This window comes from Sabethes cyaneus, chromosome 3, assembly GCF_943734655.1.
Source record: "Sabethes cyaneus chromosome 3, idSabCyanKW18_F2, whole genome shotgun sequence".
NCBI classification, from domain to species: Eukaryota; Metazoa; Arthropoda; class Insecta; order Diptera; family Culicidae; genus Sabethes; species Sabethes cyaneus.
In genome coordinates this window covers 249,504,218-249,521,489 of record NC_071355.1, presented here as the reverse complement: position 1 = coordinate 249,521,489, position 17,272 = coordinate 249,504,218, and the positions used below count along the sequence as shown (strand labels likewise).

Sequence of the window (17,272 nt, the reverse complement as noted above, 5' to 3'; positions counted from 1 at the left end):
GATCCCAGCCAGCCGTCATGGTTGTGTGAATTGTGCCTGCAGAAAATTATCACGGTCGGAAGCATTCACACTTTGGGATAATGAAAACCGGTGCAATCTAGAATTGTTCTTCAAACATAACTTCGAACAGAGTCGGTATTCAATCACTAGCGTCTTATTTCACTTGAATTTTTAAACAAAATTGACTTTTTTTTAAAGAAAAAATTGAAACACTAAAAGCATCAAATGTCGACCAGCTATCAAAAGTTGTGAGTCCAAATCGTACCTGCTCAGTTAGTGTTATTCACGGTCTGTACATAAAATTCTATTGTTCGTGTCAGTCTTCGATGAAACAAAATTCTGTAGTACAGCGGGAAGGTTGCCGTAAACTGGAAAACCAATTCTCAAATGTTTTAGCCAGACATTGAGCACCATTGGGGTTTAATAGAATCTAGAATTGTTTTAATCTCCACGAAGAACGAAAAAAATCAACAATTTTCGCGTAACTTTTCAAACAGACTTAAGTAACAATGAAAGATGCTCTTCGTGTCTCGTTTCTTTCGCGTTTCTTTGGCGTTGGAAATGCACTTTAACACATCAACATCGCATGAATCAGTCGCTGGTGTCCCTAGCTAGGCAATCGTTAGAAAAACTTTAGTTGATTAGCATTTGTGTCGCCGTAATTATCGGAAAAGGAGAGCAGCAAAGAGTCTCGCAGTGTTACTTAGGTCCCTTCGAAGAGTTACGCGAGAATTTATTGATAAACCGTGAAAACACAAGCGGTCCTAAATTGATTCCTTATGGCATACCAGAGATACTACTTCAAAAAAGTATATGACATCAATGAGTATATCACACGGGTTAAAAATATATAAACGGGTTAGGTTGTTTACATTTTATTTAATGGAAAAATGTAACGGATTTCGGTTTACGTCAAATGTGAGTTTCACTTTTTCGTTCTGTGAACTTCCACCCGGTTACTGACAATTTACCGCAAAAATTTACCCACTAGAGTTGTTCCAGAGAGTCCACACGTACACACAAGTACACACAAATCTTGTTTTAGGCCACTATTGAGGGGACGTAAAAAATTGTCCTAAAAGAGGACAATAATTCAATTTTGGACGTAAAATAAAGGACGTTAATTTAAATTTTGCACTTGAAAAGAGAGGACGCTAATTTAAATTTCGGACGTGAAAAGAGAGGACGTTAATTCAAATGTTGCACGTAAAAAGAGAGGATGTTTAACCAAATTTGGGAGGTCAAAGAGAGGACGTTAATTCAAATTTCAGACGTAGAAAGAGAGGATGTTAATTCAAATTTAGAACGTAAAAAGAGATGACATTGATTCAAATTTTGGGCGTAAGAAGGGAGAACCGAATTAATCCGAATTTAGGACGGTATTTCAAATTTTGGATGTATAAAGAGAGGATGTTAATCCAAATTTTGGACGTGAAAAGAGAGGACGGTAATTCAAATTTTGGACGAAAAAAAAAGAACGTTAATCCAAATTTTCGACGTTAATTCAAATTTTGGACGTAAAAAGAGGAACGTAATTCAAATTTTGGACGTAAAAAGAGAGGATGTTAATCCAAATTTTAGACGTTAATTCAAATTTTGGATGTAAAAAAAAAGGAAGTTAATCCAAATTTTGGACGTAAAAAGAGAGGATGTTAATTCAAATTTGAGACGTAAAAAGAGAGAACATTAGTTCAAATTTTGGACGTAAAAAGAAAGGACTTTAAACCAAATTTTGGACGTAAAAAGAGAGGACGTTAAACCAAATTTTGGACGTAAAAAAAAGACGTTAATTTAAATTTTGGACGTAAAGAGAGGACGTTGATCTAAATTTTGGACGTAAAAAAGGATGATGTTAATTCAAATTTTGGACGAAAAAAGAGAGAACGTTAATTCAAATTTTGAAGGGAAAAAAGAGGACGTTAATTCAAATTTTATACGTTAATTCAAATTTCGTACGTAAAAAGGGAGAACATTAATTCAAATTTAGGACGTAAAAAGAAAGGACTTTAAACCAAATTTTGGACGTAAAAAGAGAGGATGTTCATTTAAATTTAGGACGTAAAAAGGGAGAACATTAATTCAAATTTAGGACGCAAAAAGAAAGACCGGTAAACCAAATTTCGGACGTAAAAAGAGAGAACGTTAATTCGAATTTTGGACGTTAATTAAAATTTGGGATGTAAAAAGAGAGGAAGTTAATCCAAATTTTAGACGTCAAAGAGAGGACGTTAATTCAAATTTTGGACGTAAAAAGAGAGGATGTTAATTCAAATTTAGGACGTAAAACGGGAGAACGTTAATTCAAATTTTGAACGTAAAAAGAAAGGACTTTAAACCAAATTTTGGACGTAAAAAAGAGGACGGTAATTCAAATTTTGAACGTAAAAAGGGGAACGTTAATTCAAATTTTGGACGTAAAAAGAGAGGACGTTAATCCAAATTTTGGACGTTAATTCAAATTTTGGACGTGAAAAGAGAGGGTGTTAATTCAAATTTTGGACGAAAAAAAAGAACGGTAATCCAAATTTTCGATGTTAATTCAAATTTAGGACGTAAAAAGAGAGGAATTTAATTCAAATTTTGGGCGTGAAAAGAGAGAATATTAATTCAAATTTAGGACATAAAAAGGGAGAACATTAATTCAAATTTAGGACGTAAAAAGAAAGGACTTTAATTCAAATTTTGGACGTAAAAAGAGAGGATGTTAATTCAAATTTTGGACGAAAAGAGAGAGGACGTTATTTCAAATTTCATACGTTAATTCAAATTTCGTACGTAAAAAGGGAGAACGTTAATTCAAATTTTGGACGTAAAAAAAGAAAATGTTAATTTGAATTTTGGACGTAAAAAGAGGACGGTAATTCAAATTTTGAACGTAAAAAGAGAGGACGTAAAAATGGACGTGAAACCAAATTTTGGACGTAAAAACAGAGGACGTTAATCCAAATTTTGGAGGTAAAAAAGGACGTTAATACTAATTTTAGACGTTAATTCAAATTTAGGACAAAAAAACAGATAACGTTAATGAAAATTTTGGACGTGAATTCAAATTTCGTACGTAAAAAGGGAGAACATTAATTCAAATTTTAAACGTAAAAAGAAAGGACTTTAAACCAAATTTTGGACGTAAAAAGAGAGGACGTTAATCCAAATTTTGGACGTTAATTCAAATTTTGGACGTGAAAAGAGAGGGTGTTAATTCAAATTTTGGACGAAAAAAAAAGAACGTTAATCCAAATTTTCGATATTAATTCAAATTTAGGACGTAAAAAGAGAGGAATTTAATCCAAATTTTGGGCGTGAAAAGAGAGAATATTAATTAAAATTTAGGACGAAAAAAGAGAGGACGTTAGTTTGAATTTGGGACGTAAAAAGAGGACGGTAATTCAAATTTTGAACGTAAATAGAGAGGACGTAAAAATGGTCGTGAAACCAAATTTTGGACGTAAAAACAGAGGACGTTAATCCAAATTTTGGAGGTAAAAAAGGACGTTAATCCAAATTTTTGACGCTAATTCAAATATTGGGCGTAAAAAGAAAGGACGTTAATCTAAATTTTGAACGTGAAAAGAGAGGACGTTAATCCAAATTTTAGACGTAAAAAGAAAAAACGTGGGTTCAAATTTCGAACGTAAAAAAGTGGACGCAAAAAGAAATCATGTAAAATGAATGAACGAAAAAACAGATTCTAATGTTCACTGATGCAGGCTTGCCACATGCACAGATTATTCTATGTTTAACAGATACAGTAAAGATTGGTATAACGCGGTGTAAATATTTGTATAACGTGGATGGTGCTGTACGCCCATCACAATATCTCAGCTGTCCATTAACCAATAAAGTTGATTTTTGGTACATTGTTAGCAAGTGAACTACCAAAAATCAACTTTACTTAATCTTTGCTGTATTCAAAAGGAATCGCCTGTACAGAATTTGTATGCATAGAATACATTTATTTGCCAGTTACACAGATTAAACAGATTTTTGAGTTTTTACAATGAGAGTGAAAGAGACGGAAATACTCCGCAAAATGACTCTCCATCTCTTTCACTCTCATTGTTTTGCATTGGGCAGATTTTTGCACAGATATTTTTCCTCGCTGTACAGATGGTCAGATTGTTCCAACAAATAACACAGAATTATATGTGGCATCCCCTCCATTCCGCACAATTCAGTGAATTCTCGATATTCTAGTGCCACCAATAGCGCAAGCTGGCAGCTAGATAGTTTTATCTTACGACGATACGGATACAGAAGGAGAAAAGTCCCCATTTTTAGTTCAAAGATAAGGTACGTTTTGATATTACATATATCATTTTCCTAACTCAATTTTCTTATAATCATTCGCTTAGGAAGGAAAACTCTCTGTTGGCCTCAAGGTCGACATTTACAAACGTTTTGACGCATGCTAGAATCTCGACTGGAAACAACTGCTCCGAGCTAGTACTAATTAGTGCGTTTTTTTCTGACATGAAATTCCAACCGAATGGGCTGAGTGCTTTTGCACTACCCTGATTCGATCAAAGTCTTACAAAAACGAGACCGAATGCCCAACTGGTCAATGGCAGATGCAGCACGGCCGCTGGAGATTCGACACGACATGACATGACGCACCAATTTGCTTTTAATGCATAACGAAGTGACTTCTACGTTCGCTCTTCCTTTGTCCGCTTTTGATCATTTTATAGCAAAATGAAGAAGCCTTTCATGATAGGTACGCTTCAGAATAGAAGCGCACTTAAGGGCCAAACAGAATGATGCGTCAACGCATCCGTCAGCGTCAATTTGACAGTAAACCCATGGGAAAACTGTCAGAATAACGCTGACGGACGCGTTGACGCAGCATTCTGTTTGGCCCTTTACTCATCCGAGAACGCCGAGCAGAATATCTCGTTTTGCCACAACGAATTGAGCAGCATAGTACAATCGACAGTCAACGGCAGACGACCGGAACTCTGTCTCGGCTATGACATGTTTTCCTGCCAGCGCCGGCTTCTAGTTCCGTTCAACTCTCACGTTATCAGTTCGTTCCTGTGCCGCAGTCAGTCAGACTGCCTATAGATATGTAGCAATCATAGCGTGTCATTTGCGCCTCATTTGCTCCCTGTTCGTCTATTCATAGCACTTCCCTGCAATAGCGTGATATATTGAACTAGATTTTGATAGAGGATAGTTTCATCCGTCGCAGTGCATCGCGCGTCGGTCATCGTCCTTAAACTGGGTCAATAGAATGTAGTGCAGAGCGACAAACTGTGACTGTTTCCCTTTGAATACAATGTTAACTTATGCGAGATAGCGAGTTGAATTTGCATTTCTCACCGTTGGCTTTTATAACCAGCCAAAACGTTACCCTTTTAACTATGCTACGAAACAATACTATCAGATAATTAGTGTTGCATAACTTTTTATCAATTCAATCAAGTCGAAGAAGCTAACGCAGCAACGTACGTAATAACAGCAGGTTAGGGGCGTGTTTTTTCGCACCAACTAGGCAGGTACTAGATCAACAAGCTCGACGGTTCAACAAACGTCAATTTCGAAAGATGGCAAAATTAATCCGAACTTCAAACTTGAGTGCACTTTTTGATTCTGTTTCTGTTCGTCATGCGCCACCTAACGTACAATTGAGCCAGCCAGAATTACGTCGGATTAATTAACATGCTAAGCCCGGAGGGAAGGTAGGGTGAGGGGTGATTACACAAAGGTGTGAACTACGCAAGTAAGTACCCGCAGAAAATGAAAAACGCAACAAGCAAAATCATTTAATAAAACTTGGCTGTAGTTTTCATTGTTGACAGTAGAGCAGCCAGTTTTCGTTGGGTAATTTTGTTCGTCAACAAATTACTAAGAGTGCACCAGCATACGTATCATCAACCGAGATAAACGCTTTTACCGTGTACGGGAAAACTTCGTGTCTCCGTTTCAATTATTAAATCTAATATGGAAATAAAAGTTTTTAGTGTGGGAAAAATATGCTTTTCCCTGTTCTATAACAAAACAAAGAGCAAATAAAGCCGAAAACTAAAACCCTGCTGCTTTACTCTGAAAACACAATGAACTTTTCTACACGTCAAGTTCCACACACCGGGTTCGCCAGGGTGCAAAAATTAATTACCTGATGGTGTGTGGGCACAATAAAACAGTACCTATCTTGTTTTGTCGTTGTCGTTGGCACTGCTGGCTGTAGCCCTACCTTGATTGCAGAATTATGTTGCTACGTTACACTCGGTTGGCTTGAGAAAATCTATCTTGCACAGTTGCAGTTTCTATACCTACCAACACGTACGTACGTGAGCAAGGAAAAATCTTACGCAGCACTGACTGTGCGAAATGAGACAAAGGAAAGGGGCCCTGCATATAGAACGGGGACAAGCACTCACTTGTAGTACCCGAAACAAGCTTCTACCGCACGGCGGCCGTGGCAAATGTTCGTCTTCACTCTTCACCCCAATCTGCGACCTGTATCAGCAGAGGGTCTCAGGACGGTGGCTGGCGGTCTGCGCCGTGATTGCACGTTGTACATAATAGTAGGTATACCTACATAGTTGTTGTTTTTGCTGCAGCGGAGTTTTTTCTTTCTTGGAACTGGAGTTGTAAACATTTGTATCGTACTCTCCGCATTAAAAGTGAACACTCATAATGATACCTTCCGTTGCAGTTGCAGACAGTAACATACCAACATCGTAGTAAGCTTTTTTTTCTGCACACTTGACAGATTCATTTGTTGTTGTCTCTGCTGCACCTCAAGGATTTCAATGCCATCCTCGGTCGGTCAGCGAAGGTGAAGCTTATTTTGCCAGAAAAAAATTAATATTGTGAGAATCGTGACAATTTGTTGTTGCTATTGTTTATGAATGAAATGTGCAATGTACAAAAATTAATTATTTCAAAAACCAACGAATATGGCAGTCAATATGGCACCCAATTTCTGCGTTCGCTTCCGTTTTTCCGCTTGCCAACATGCCTTGCAGCTATGCTGCTAGAAGTAGGAAAAATGTACAACTCAATACACTAAACATTATGTCCTTTAGGTTGCATTACTGTTTAGGTCACAAATTCCACTAACTTTTGAGATTTGTGCTCGAATAAAACTCAGCACCAGATATGTTTATCTCTTCACCGTCGGTTTTTTAAATATTTTTATTCGACCCTGACAATTATCGTATTCGCAATGGTTTACTTGACGCACATAAAAATGGTGCACCTTAATTAATACGAAAAACTTCAATTCGTTTCGATTGCAATCGCAAATCTACCGCGCACGCAGTTTAACTTACCGCACGTATGAAGGTTACAAGTCGTAACTAAAATTTAAACGGAAATATCTTCAGTTTGTTGACACGTAGCCATGGTAACGCTCATGGATATGAAGTGATGCCAATCTACATAGTTGAGCATGAAATTGGCTAGATATTTGCGCTATTAAATTACCGATCGCAGATCGTCGGAAATAGGCCAATAATGTTCATTGTTACCTATGCCGGTTTTATGCGATAGGAACCCTATCGAATCTAGTTTAATGGCAAAATTAACTATGCGATTTAATCTTTCGTAATTGTTCATAAAACAATAATACCCCTGAATAATTGCCCTGCTCTCATTGTTTTCTTTTGCCATTCTCCATCGACTGCTGTTGTAATGACCATCGTTATAGTAAAATGAGTTAATTAGTTAAGTTGAAAGTTGAAAGTGCATAAAACTAGAAATCGGTTGACTAAGGTGCTTCGATGATCGTCTTAGTAGAACCGGCAGATGGAGAAAGACTTACTTTTATTGACTATAATGCAAGTTAAGCAACTTTTCAATTTTCTTACAGGAGGAGTAAATGTTTTCGTAAAAAAAACAAAAAATTAAATGAAGTGAAAAATATGAGTAGAAGTTACGGAATGTCAAATTCTTACTCTTTAACCACTTTTTCTCTTTCGAACGAGCATACGTGAACCTGATCAATGGCCGAAGGCCGACGACTTGTTGCGCCCGAAGGAAATTCCATTCCGGCTAGTTCTTAGATATAGTATCAACAAGTAAACAAGCTTTAAAAAAAGATTGAGATTAGTAAGGGTCCCAAACTGCTTCCCTGAGGTACTTCGGATTTGTCAGTAAAACGGCAGGAGTGAGACGAACCCACTTTTATCTTCAGTTTGCGGTTCATCAGCGGCGATTATTGGTGATCAACACGGTCGAAATCTGTCTTGAGGTCAATGATGATTGTATCCATTTCTAGACGAACAAAAAATCGCACATTCGTCTTTGGGGGTCCTCACATAGAAATCATGTGAAGAATTGCTGCAGAAGATTCGTACAGAATGCTTTGCTTACAGAACTAGTATTCTTGTTTAAGAATCCAACAGTTGCAATCCCCGGGATACCTATAACTTACCACTCAAAGGCATGTGCTTTGCATGATCGTCGTTAGCTAGCGTATCGTTAGGAAAACTTGCGCAGAAATGCACTTATGTCACCATGATAGATCGGAAGAGCGGGATGCCGAAGAGAGTATCTCATTTTAAAAAGTAACGTAAGAAATCAATAGCATCACTGGGCTTTGATCTCAATGTCAAGTTTAAAGACCGCTCACTGGCAGGATCAATTTGGTACAGCTTGGAAATATATTACAGACCTCCTCGCGAGACTGAGCTACCTCAGTGTAAAGAGGAAGATCATCGATAGGGCATCTCTTCAGCGTTTTTCGTATATGAAATGCCAAAAGCTTTTTGACCAAATTTGCTTTCACTGGATATAGAGAGATAGAGGTTCAATGTCTGGTAATTGTTGCCAGCGATGTGGAATTTTGCAAATTTTGCAATCGCAAAACAATTTCCCCTAATTATTATCTACCTTGACGAAAAGTGTCGAATCATTTCAGAGTAATCAAATTCGAGTTGGTCCGCGACGTTCGATGGTGTCACCCGCCGGGAATGGACAATGAGTTGCTTGATTTGCTTTGTTCGCTAAGAGAGTCCAACGAGTCGCGTGCCAAATGTTGCAAAATATCCAATTCGTTTCACTGCACGAGCCGTCCAAATGCCGTTTTGATTTGGAACCAAATCGAATTGATAACTACACCACGATTAAATCATACGTAGATATATCTAAGTCGTCAATTACACATCATTCAGGACCACAGGCTGCGTTGCAGAAATTTTACGACAGCCACGGTGGTTATAATCGACAATCGTTTCAGTAGTATTGCTAATTGAATTAAAACATTGGCATGAGCTGATGTAACCGTATTAATAACATAGATCCTCGAAGAACCTAAAAAATTAGCAAACTTATTTATTTCATACTCTAGAATTGACTGGGCTATCGGTTTTTGCAGTCCATTCAAATCAACTGCTACAGATGGAATTTTTCCAACACTTGTTCACAAGGGCAAACCGGCCATAATTCCTGCTTTAGTAAAATCATTCAGCTTAAGTATGGTACTGGGATACATTCCAAAAATGTGAAGGAAAGTTTTTTCCCAAATCATTCAGACCAATTAGTCTCTCGTCAATTTTCTTGAAATAAATTGAAGTTTTTGCAGCGTCTTAGTACAATATGAAACCTGAAATTAAAGAAAAGATCAAACTTTTCCAAAATAAATTCCACTATTAATATATATTCGCAACAGATACGTATCACGTTTACGACTTGCAGGCTTCATCAGGTTCAAAACAAACACTGATGAAGTCTGGAAGACGTAGGCAAAATACGTATCTGTCGCCAATAAATATTAATAGTCTGAATCATGGTGACATAGCAGTAAAAAAAATGGGGTCTTAAATATTGGATATACTTAGCAATAATTAAATCCAGAATCATTATTTATTATGCATCACTTATGTGGTGGCCGTAAATAGAACGAAAAACGGCTTAAATTTAGTTGAACAACCTACAAAGGCTCGCTACCATTTTCATAACAGGAGCTATAAGGAGCATTTCATCTAAAGCCTTAGAAGATTGAGTCCTGTTCCTCTACATCAATTCATTCAACTGAATGCTATGAAAACTGCTGGGCTAAAACAATCCATGAGATTCCATGATGGCAATCTTGTTGGACACTGGAGAATTCTCAAAAAGTTTTCCATAAGTCCCTTAATATTGATGAACGAAGACCATAGGTCAAAGCGTAACTACTTCGATTACAAATTTCGTGTTCTGGATTTTATTCGCTCTGATTGGAATGCCAGAGAACCGGATTCTCGTCCAGGATCACTGATTTTCTACACAAATGGATCAAGATAAGATAACATTGTAGATCCAGGGATTAACGTTTTAGTATCAATGGGAAACATTCCACTATATTTCAAGCAGAAATATTTGCAATACTAGAATGTGTATCAATCTGCATAAAAAGAAACGACAAAAATGAAAATATCGGTATTTGCTCAGATAGTCAAGCAGCACTTCTAAACTGGTGTGGGAATGCACAGAGAGGCGCCCTTGGCGAAGACCCGATTTAGCGTTCCATTGTTTCTCAAATCCGTGTTCCTTCCAAGTTTATTATTTTTGATAAGATTTTAAACCCTCAACCAGATTCGGAACCTGCGCTTCTGGACCACATTTTATATCAGATTTTGCTCGTAACAAATTTTGGATTAGATTCTGGACCACATTTTCGATCAGATTTTGAGCCAGATTCCGAACCTGAACCTACTATATTTTGGACCTAGACTAGATTGCGAACAGCATTTTTTACCAGGTTTTGAATCACATTTTGGATTAGATTTTGGACCCACATTTCAGACCTGGTCTGTACCACATTCAGAATCTGCATCGGATATTTGACCACACTTTTGATCAGATTTCGGAACAGATTCTGGTCCTGCACAAGATCTAGCAGCTGCATCAGATTCTAGGCAGATCAGATTTTGGAGCACATTTTTATCAGATTTAGAACAGATTTTGGATAATATTTTGAATCACATTTTTGATCAAATTTTGGACCAGATTCTAGATCTAGACCAGATTGTGGACCTTCCCCCTTAGCTGGACCACATTTTTTTTATTAGATTTTAACCCGATTTTGCATCATATTTGATCCAGATTCAGAAAGCGGATCGGAATATAAACCAGATTTTGAACCACACTTTTGACCAGATTTTGGATCAGATCCTGGACCTGAACAAGATCTTGGAGCTGCGTCAGATTCTATGCAGATCAGCTTTTAGACCACATATTGATTAGATTTGGGCCCGCTTTTGGATAATATTTTGGACCAGATTCTAGACCTGGATCAGATTGTGGACCTTGCCCGAAACCTGGACCACATTTTTTATCGGATTTTAACCCGATTTTGCATTATATTTGGGTCCAGATTCTGGAACCGGATCGGAATATAAACCAGTTTTTGGGCCACATTTTTGATCAGATTTTAAAACACCAACCAGATTTTGGGTCAGATTTTGAACCAGACCCCGAACCTGGATAATATTTTGGACCTTGACTAAATTGCGAACCGCATTTTTTATCAACTTTTGTTTCATATTTTAGAACAGATTTGGACAAGATTCTGATAAGATTTCGGATCACATTTTTGATCAGGTTCTGAATCTGTTAATGGATTAAATTTTGGACCCAGATTCTAGACCTCTGCATCTGCATCGAATTCTGGACAAAATTTTGAACCACATTTTTAACAGATTTGAACTAGATTTTGAATAAGATTTTGGACCACATTTTTGACCAGATTCTGGTCCTGAGCTAGATCTTGGAGCTGCATCAGATTCTACGCAGATCAGATTTTGGACCACATTTTCATCAGATTTGGGCCCGCTTTTGGATAATATTTTGGACCACATTTTTTTATCAAATTTTGAACCAGATTCTAGACCTGGACCAGATTGTGGACCGTGCCCCGAACCTGGACCACATTTTTTATACATGTTTGGGTCGGCTTTCAGATAATATTTTGAACCATATCTTGGACCTGGACTTCAAATTCTAGCCCAAATTTTGGATAGCATTTTTATAGGATTTTGGATCACATTTTAGATCAGATTTTGGATCTGAACAAGATCGTGGAGCTGCAGCTCAGATTCTATACAGATCAGATTTTAAGCCACATTTTTATTAGATTTGGACCAGATTTTGGACCACATCTTTGATGAAATTTTGGACCAGATTCTAGATATGGGCAAGATTGTAGGTCTTTCCCCGTACTTGGACCACATTTTTTAGAAGAATGTGCATCCAATTTGGGCCCAAATTCTGAAACCGGACCGAAATTTTTAGCCACATTGTTGATCAGATTTTAAACTACAAACTAGAATTTGAATCAGATTATGGACCTGAACTAGAGATCTTGTATCAAATTTTGGAACAGATTTGAACTAGATTATGGTCCACACTGTTTATCAGGCTTTGGAACAGATGTGGGACCAGATTTTGAACTACACACTGGACCAAGGCCAGATTTTGAGTCTTGACCTGACTTTGGAGCACATTTTTTATCAGTCTTTGGTCCAGATTTTGGATTACATTTTCGATCACACCGAAAGTGTCTTACTGAGGCTCAGGTCGTTTTTGGTACCCCCTAGAGCAAGCACCCTTGAAGGTGAGGGAAGGGGCGGGGCAAAGTCTGGTCAAAGGCAGGCTACGGCGCATACAACTGCTCAAACTGGGTTCCTGGCAATTGCGGAATCAAAGGAAACGAAACTGCAGATCAATTGGCAACGAAAGGGTCATCCATGCAGTTAATAGGACCTGACTCCTATCTTTGGACTATCTTCCTGTGCCCTCAAAATGGAAATTTTGAACTTAATGTAGCTAGCTGTTCGGAGCTGACTCAACCTTGCGATATTTGGAAAGTTGCTCCTAACCTAAAAGTCCCCAACACGGAGGAAATAAAGAGACTAAGACCAAATAAAGTAATTTATTGTTGGACGTATTGCGGCATGAATTTTTTTGGAAAAAATGTATAGTTCGTGTACATTAACACCCTGTGGATGTCAGTCAGATATCAAATTTCCTAATATGCAATTCTACATTTTTACATTTTTTCTGCACTATGATTTCGTAAATGAAAGTGCGCGTGTTTTAACAATTAACGGTTTTTTTACCCGCCCGTGTACGATTAGTTCAAACAGAAATCGGTTGGATAAGTGAGGAGTGATAGTTAAGCAACCTTCCATCACACCGACCGTTGTGAACGATATACCACATTGGATTGGAAAGTGTTCTTCTATGCTGCTGCTGCTGCACGGAATTGTGCAACTTCGCTGCGCTTACTTTCGTGTTACATTCCCCTTCACATAACAATAAATATTTAAGACAACAGCGCCAACGGATTGACCAGACTGGACCGCGGACCGGAGTAATGCAGTCGGGTGGAAAATCTATGCGAACCTTCTCCTCCTTCTGATGAAAAAAAAAATCGGATCGGACAGCCAATTGTGCGGTGGTGAAGCACTTTGATAAGAGCACAACATTGGAATTCGGACGAAAGCAAAATGCATTAACCGGTTCGGTGGCGCTATGCTATTTGAGTAATGCGCTATTCCCACACACAACCGTTAGTGCATAGTGCTTGTTGTGCTGGCGGGTGAAACGTTTCGCTTTCGAAAATGATGTTTTATCAATAGCACGAAATTTTTGAATTGTTTCACCGATGATAAACACGACAGCTTTAGTCAAGAAATACCTGAACACATTTTTGGGAGAGCTTTTCAACTTATATTGTTGCGTGATGAAAAAGGTAACAAAAGGAGCTAAATGTTCGCAAAAATGTGTAACTACTAAGTGGGTTGTAGGCAGGTATGTTACTTTCATTTTATCGATAATCGATCAATTAATAATAATCACATGCTAGGCTTGAGTACGTTTGAGGTTAACAACACCAAACCCTAATATGGACATTATTCGTTTTTAGTTTCCCTGACAACGAAAGCTAACATATGACATAACCTAGTTTAGGAAAGAACAACAAAGTATCTTTCACGGCTTTCTGACCAAACTGAAAGCAAAACACTTTCGGACAGTGAAACGTAAAAGTACACACCTACGTGGTAAGTACGGATCGACTATTTAGTCGCAAGGTCACGAACCAAGCTGTCAATCAATATTGCTGGCGATTAATTCGGTAGCAGTTTCGATGGCAAAATTAAAGCAATCGTTAATTTCGATCGTGTTTAAGCCTCGCCAGTCGCCTCGGACGGAAGGATCACGTCTCGCCGAATGATCTCATGGAATTGGCATTCTGTGCGGATTTTTTGACTGCTCTCGCTCGTCGGCCGTCGATGGAAGCCTCAACTCAACCGTAGCCGCAGCAGACAAACTTAAGCCGTCGTACGACGGCAAGCAAGCAACGTGATCATTGCCGTCATCGCTGTGCAGACGACGACGTCGCCAGTTACTGCCGTTGTCGCCAAAGCAAGCACGTTCGGAAGTGGCAAGTCACGGAGTGAAATTCCACATAGAAAACCTGATTTTGTGTACACTGTGTGATCGGATTGATAGTTGTCGTGGCGGGTAAACTCACGGAGCGCATGGAACGCTGTCGTTGTGTGCAAGCGAGCGCCCACAACCGGCTTTTGTTTCGTGTGCCAGTGGCTGGCCACTGCTGCTTGCGGGAGATTCCAACGGTCAATGGCGTGGCGTTATGGATATTTTGTATTCAAATTTACGCATTCATCCTTGACGAACGGCGGCAGTCGTTAGTACAATTTTTGTACCTATTTGGGACACACATTCGTTCGCCGTTGGTTCAGTAAGAGAATGCAAACAAAACTCGTTCTAACTGAGGTGAGTTTAAAGTTTTTTCTTATACTGGAGGCAGTAAGTGGCGTTAATAACTGGGTGCGGTTTAAAATAATACGTTGTATAATATTGAGACACAGCAAGGTTGACTAACGCCGGGTGAGAGTTGGCGTAGACTGATTTTTTTTCGCAGTGAATACGTGACTCAAAACAATTAAGTACAGGCAAATCATACTAGATAAGCAACCTTATATAATGATAAAAGTTGAGAAGTCTTACAAGACCACTTCCGCTTTTTAAATTACACAGGAGGTATATCAAGCTTCGGCCACCTACTTCTTACGGGTTTTATCAAACACAAACAAACATTCTTAAAGCCCTTAGCGCTAAAATTTCGAGTGCTTAATCCTACTAAATGACCGATTCATTCGAAACGAATGATTTCCACTGGTTTGGCGATAAAACTAGTCGAATTTCGTGACGTATAAAGGCAAAAAACGTATAAAGGCTACTTACATTCACATCCGACGAATCAGAGGGTAGACGTTGCTTCACCGGTACACAGAACAGCGCCAGGTTGCGTGCCGTTAGCTTTGTAACCGGTTAGTTCGAAAACAACACACAAAAATCAGGACACTTTCTGGTGCTATTCCACAGCGGTTTCACCAGCGTGGAATCGTGTTCTTCACTGAAAATCCGGTACTTTTACGCGTATTGCTTCAAACTGCGATTCACCAGATAAACAAAAAACAATTTCACGCAGTCGTGCACAGTTTAACTGGTTCGGTTTCCATCGGACAATAGATCTGGCCGGTTGGGGTCACTCGTTTGATGTTCTTCTACGCTTGGTCGGAAACTTTCACGCGCTCTCTACATCAATTGAACCATGACAAACACATTAAGTAATCCAATATCCACTAAATTATTTCTGGTGCTGCAGTATTTTGACTTCGATAGCTTTTCCATTCACTATTTCGGTTTACATAGATTAGCGATTTCGGACGTAATTGCACGACAAAGTTCCAATGCCATTTGTCTTCACATAAACGAGGTTGAGAATCAACAAGTTTTCGTTCTCTGCTTTCTACCTTGGCTACTTGTAAAAACTCTTGGTTGGTTGGCTCACAGGAACTCGGCAAGTAGCGTGTTTTGCTTTTCCACTATGTTTTCATTGATATTCGGTTCGCAATGGTATGAGTGACAAAACCGTTCTTTTTGTATGCACACCACAGCTGCTAAGCTTCGAATAAATGAGAAATTGTCGCATTTATAATTGCTGAAACGTTAAAACAATCAGCAAATTACTGGCAAAACACTTCGATGCAATCTGCACAACTTATTAATTAACAACACAAAATTCACATTTAAATTTCGTTTCTCTTTCGTTCCACAATCCGGCCAAACGCACCGATTATTTCATTAGGGGAAGCGTTACTCGACTACATCACCAGCAGGATATCCGGATATCTTTTCGAAAGCCCCGCAATTATTGAAGCTCCAATCCAAGTCTAACTAATTTCCAAGAACAGCACAACGGTCACACGAAGAAAACTCTTACAGATTCTTCCTTTTGTACGTTTGATAATAATTGTTGCACTTTTTTTCAATACACACCAACAGAACCCTTCTATCGGATCGGAGCACACACGGATACGGTCAGCAGTAGTGGATCGAGTGCATCCAACTATACATGCGAAAGAACAATATAATCCAATGGACACGAAAATCTTCACTTTAACTTCGTACGCAAAACTGAAGACTGCAAGGAGGGTTAAGAGGAAAACCGTACACAATTATTTGCACAACACACAGAACACAGCACAGTACCTACTGATGGGTATTATAGTTCAGAAAAAGGCGAAACGCGTCCACCCGCGATTGAATCTCAACTACGAATGAAGCGCGATCGTCGCGACGCGAACTAGCGATGATGGAACGAAACGAACGCGCCAGTACTAATACAACAATGACGAGCTTCAAAATACCTCTACACAGGAGTACGCACGGATCCAGCTCCGTACACTCGCGTAGAATGAAAATATGAATGAAAGTGCGTAAATAACGGAATACGTATGAGTGTGTTTCGTTTCATTCCGATTTCTGAAGCGTCGCAGGAAAATTTAGCCGTCAGAAGCTGCTTTCAAGAGACTGACCGAGGGGTAACAGGATAGTACGTTGGATTGTGGTATGGTAATCTGTAATGTAAGTGCCACAGAGACTAAAATCGAAATTGAATAATGAAAAAAACTTTTCGAATGACGAATTTATTTATTTATGCTTTAGGTTGCAATTATTTTAATCTTTAATTAACTATTTCTTCAAGAATACAACCTTTCGCGACTCATAATCTTGCTGCTCGATCTTAATCGTGCAAGGTTAAGAAGCTAGTCTCAAAGTCTGAATCTAAGCAGAATTTTAATCTATATTTTACGAAAAAATCTGAGGTAAGCTTTACTAGGTGATCATATTTTTACTTGTTCTGTTAACTTTACCCCACGTTAGTTGCTCTCAAACACCATTAATAGGTTACTTTCAAGATCATATTGGTCTCTTTGCACACGTGTCGTAGGTCACTAAAACACTTTCCGCC

The 17,272-nt window shown here is 38.6% G+C and overlaps 1 protein-coding gene across 3 annotated transcripts in view; it reads right to left on the bottom strand.

The window, feature by feature from the left end:
• The window catches only part of LOC128741691 (signal-induced proliferation-associated 1-like protein 1), a 118,158-nt gene extending 101,598 nt beyond the window's left edge, over positions 1–16,560 (bottom strand). For all 3 annotated transcript variants that reach the window (XM_053837655.1, XM_053837656.1, XM_053837657.1), the window contains exon 1: positions 15,199–16,560. The gene's annotated coding sequence lies outside the window, so the exon portion shown is untranslated. The remainder of the gene's footprint in view (positions 1–15,198) is intronic.
• Between the last annotated feature and the right edge of the window lie 712 nt (positions 16,561–17,272).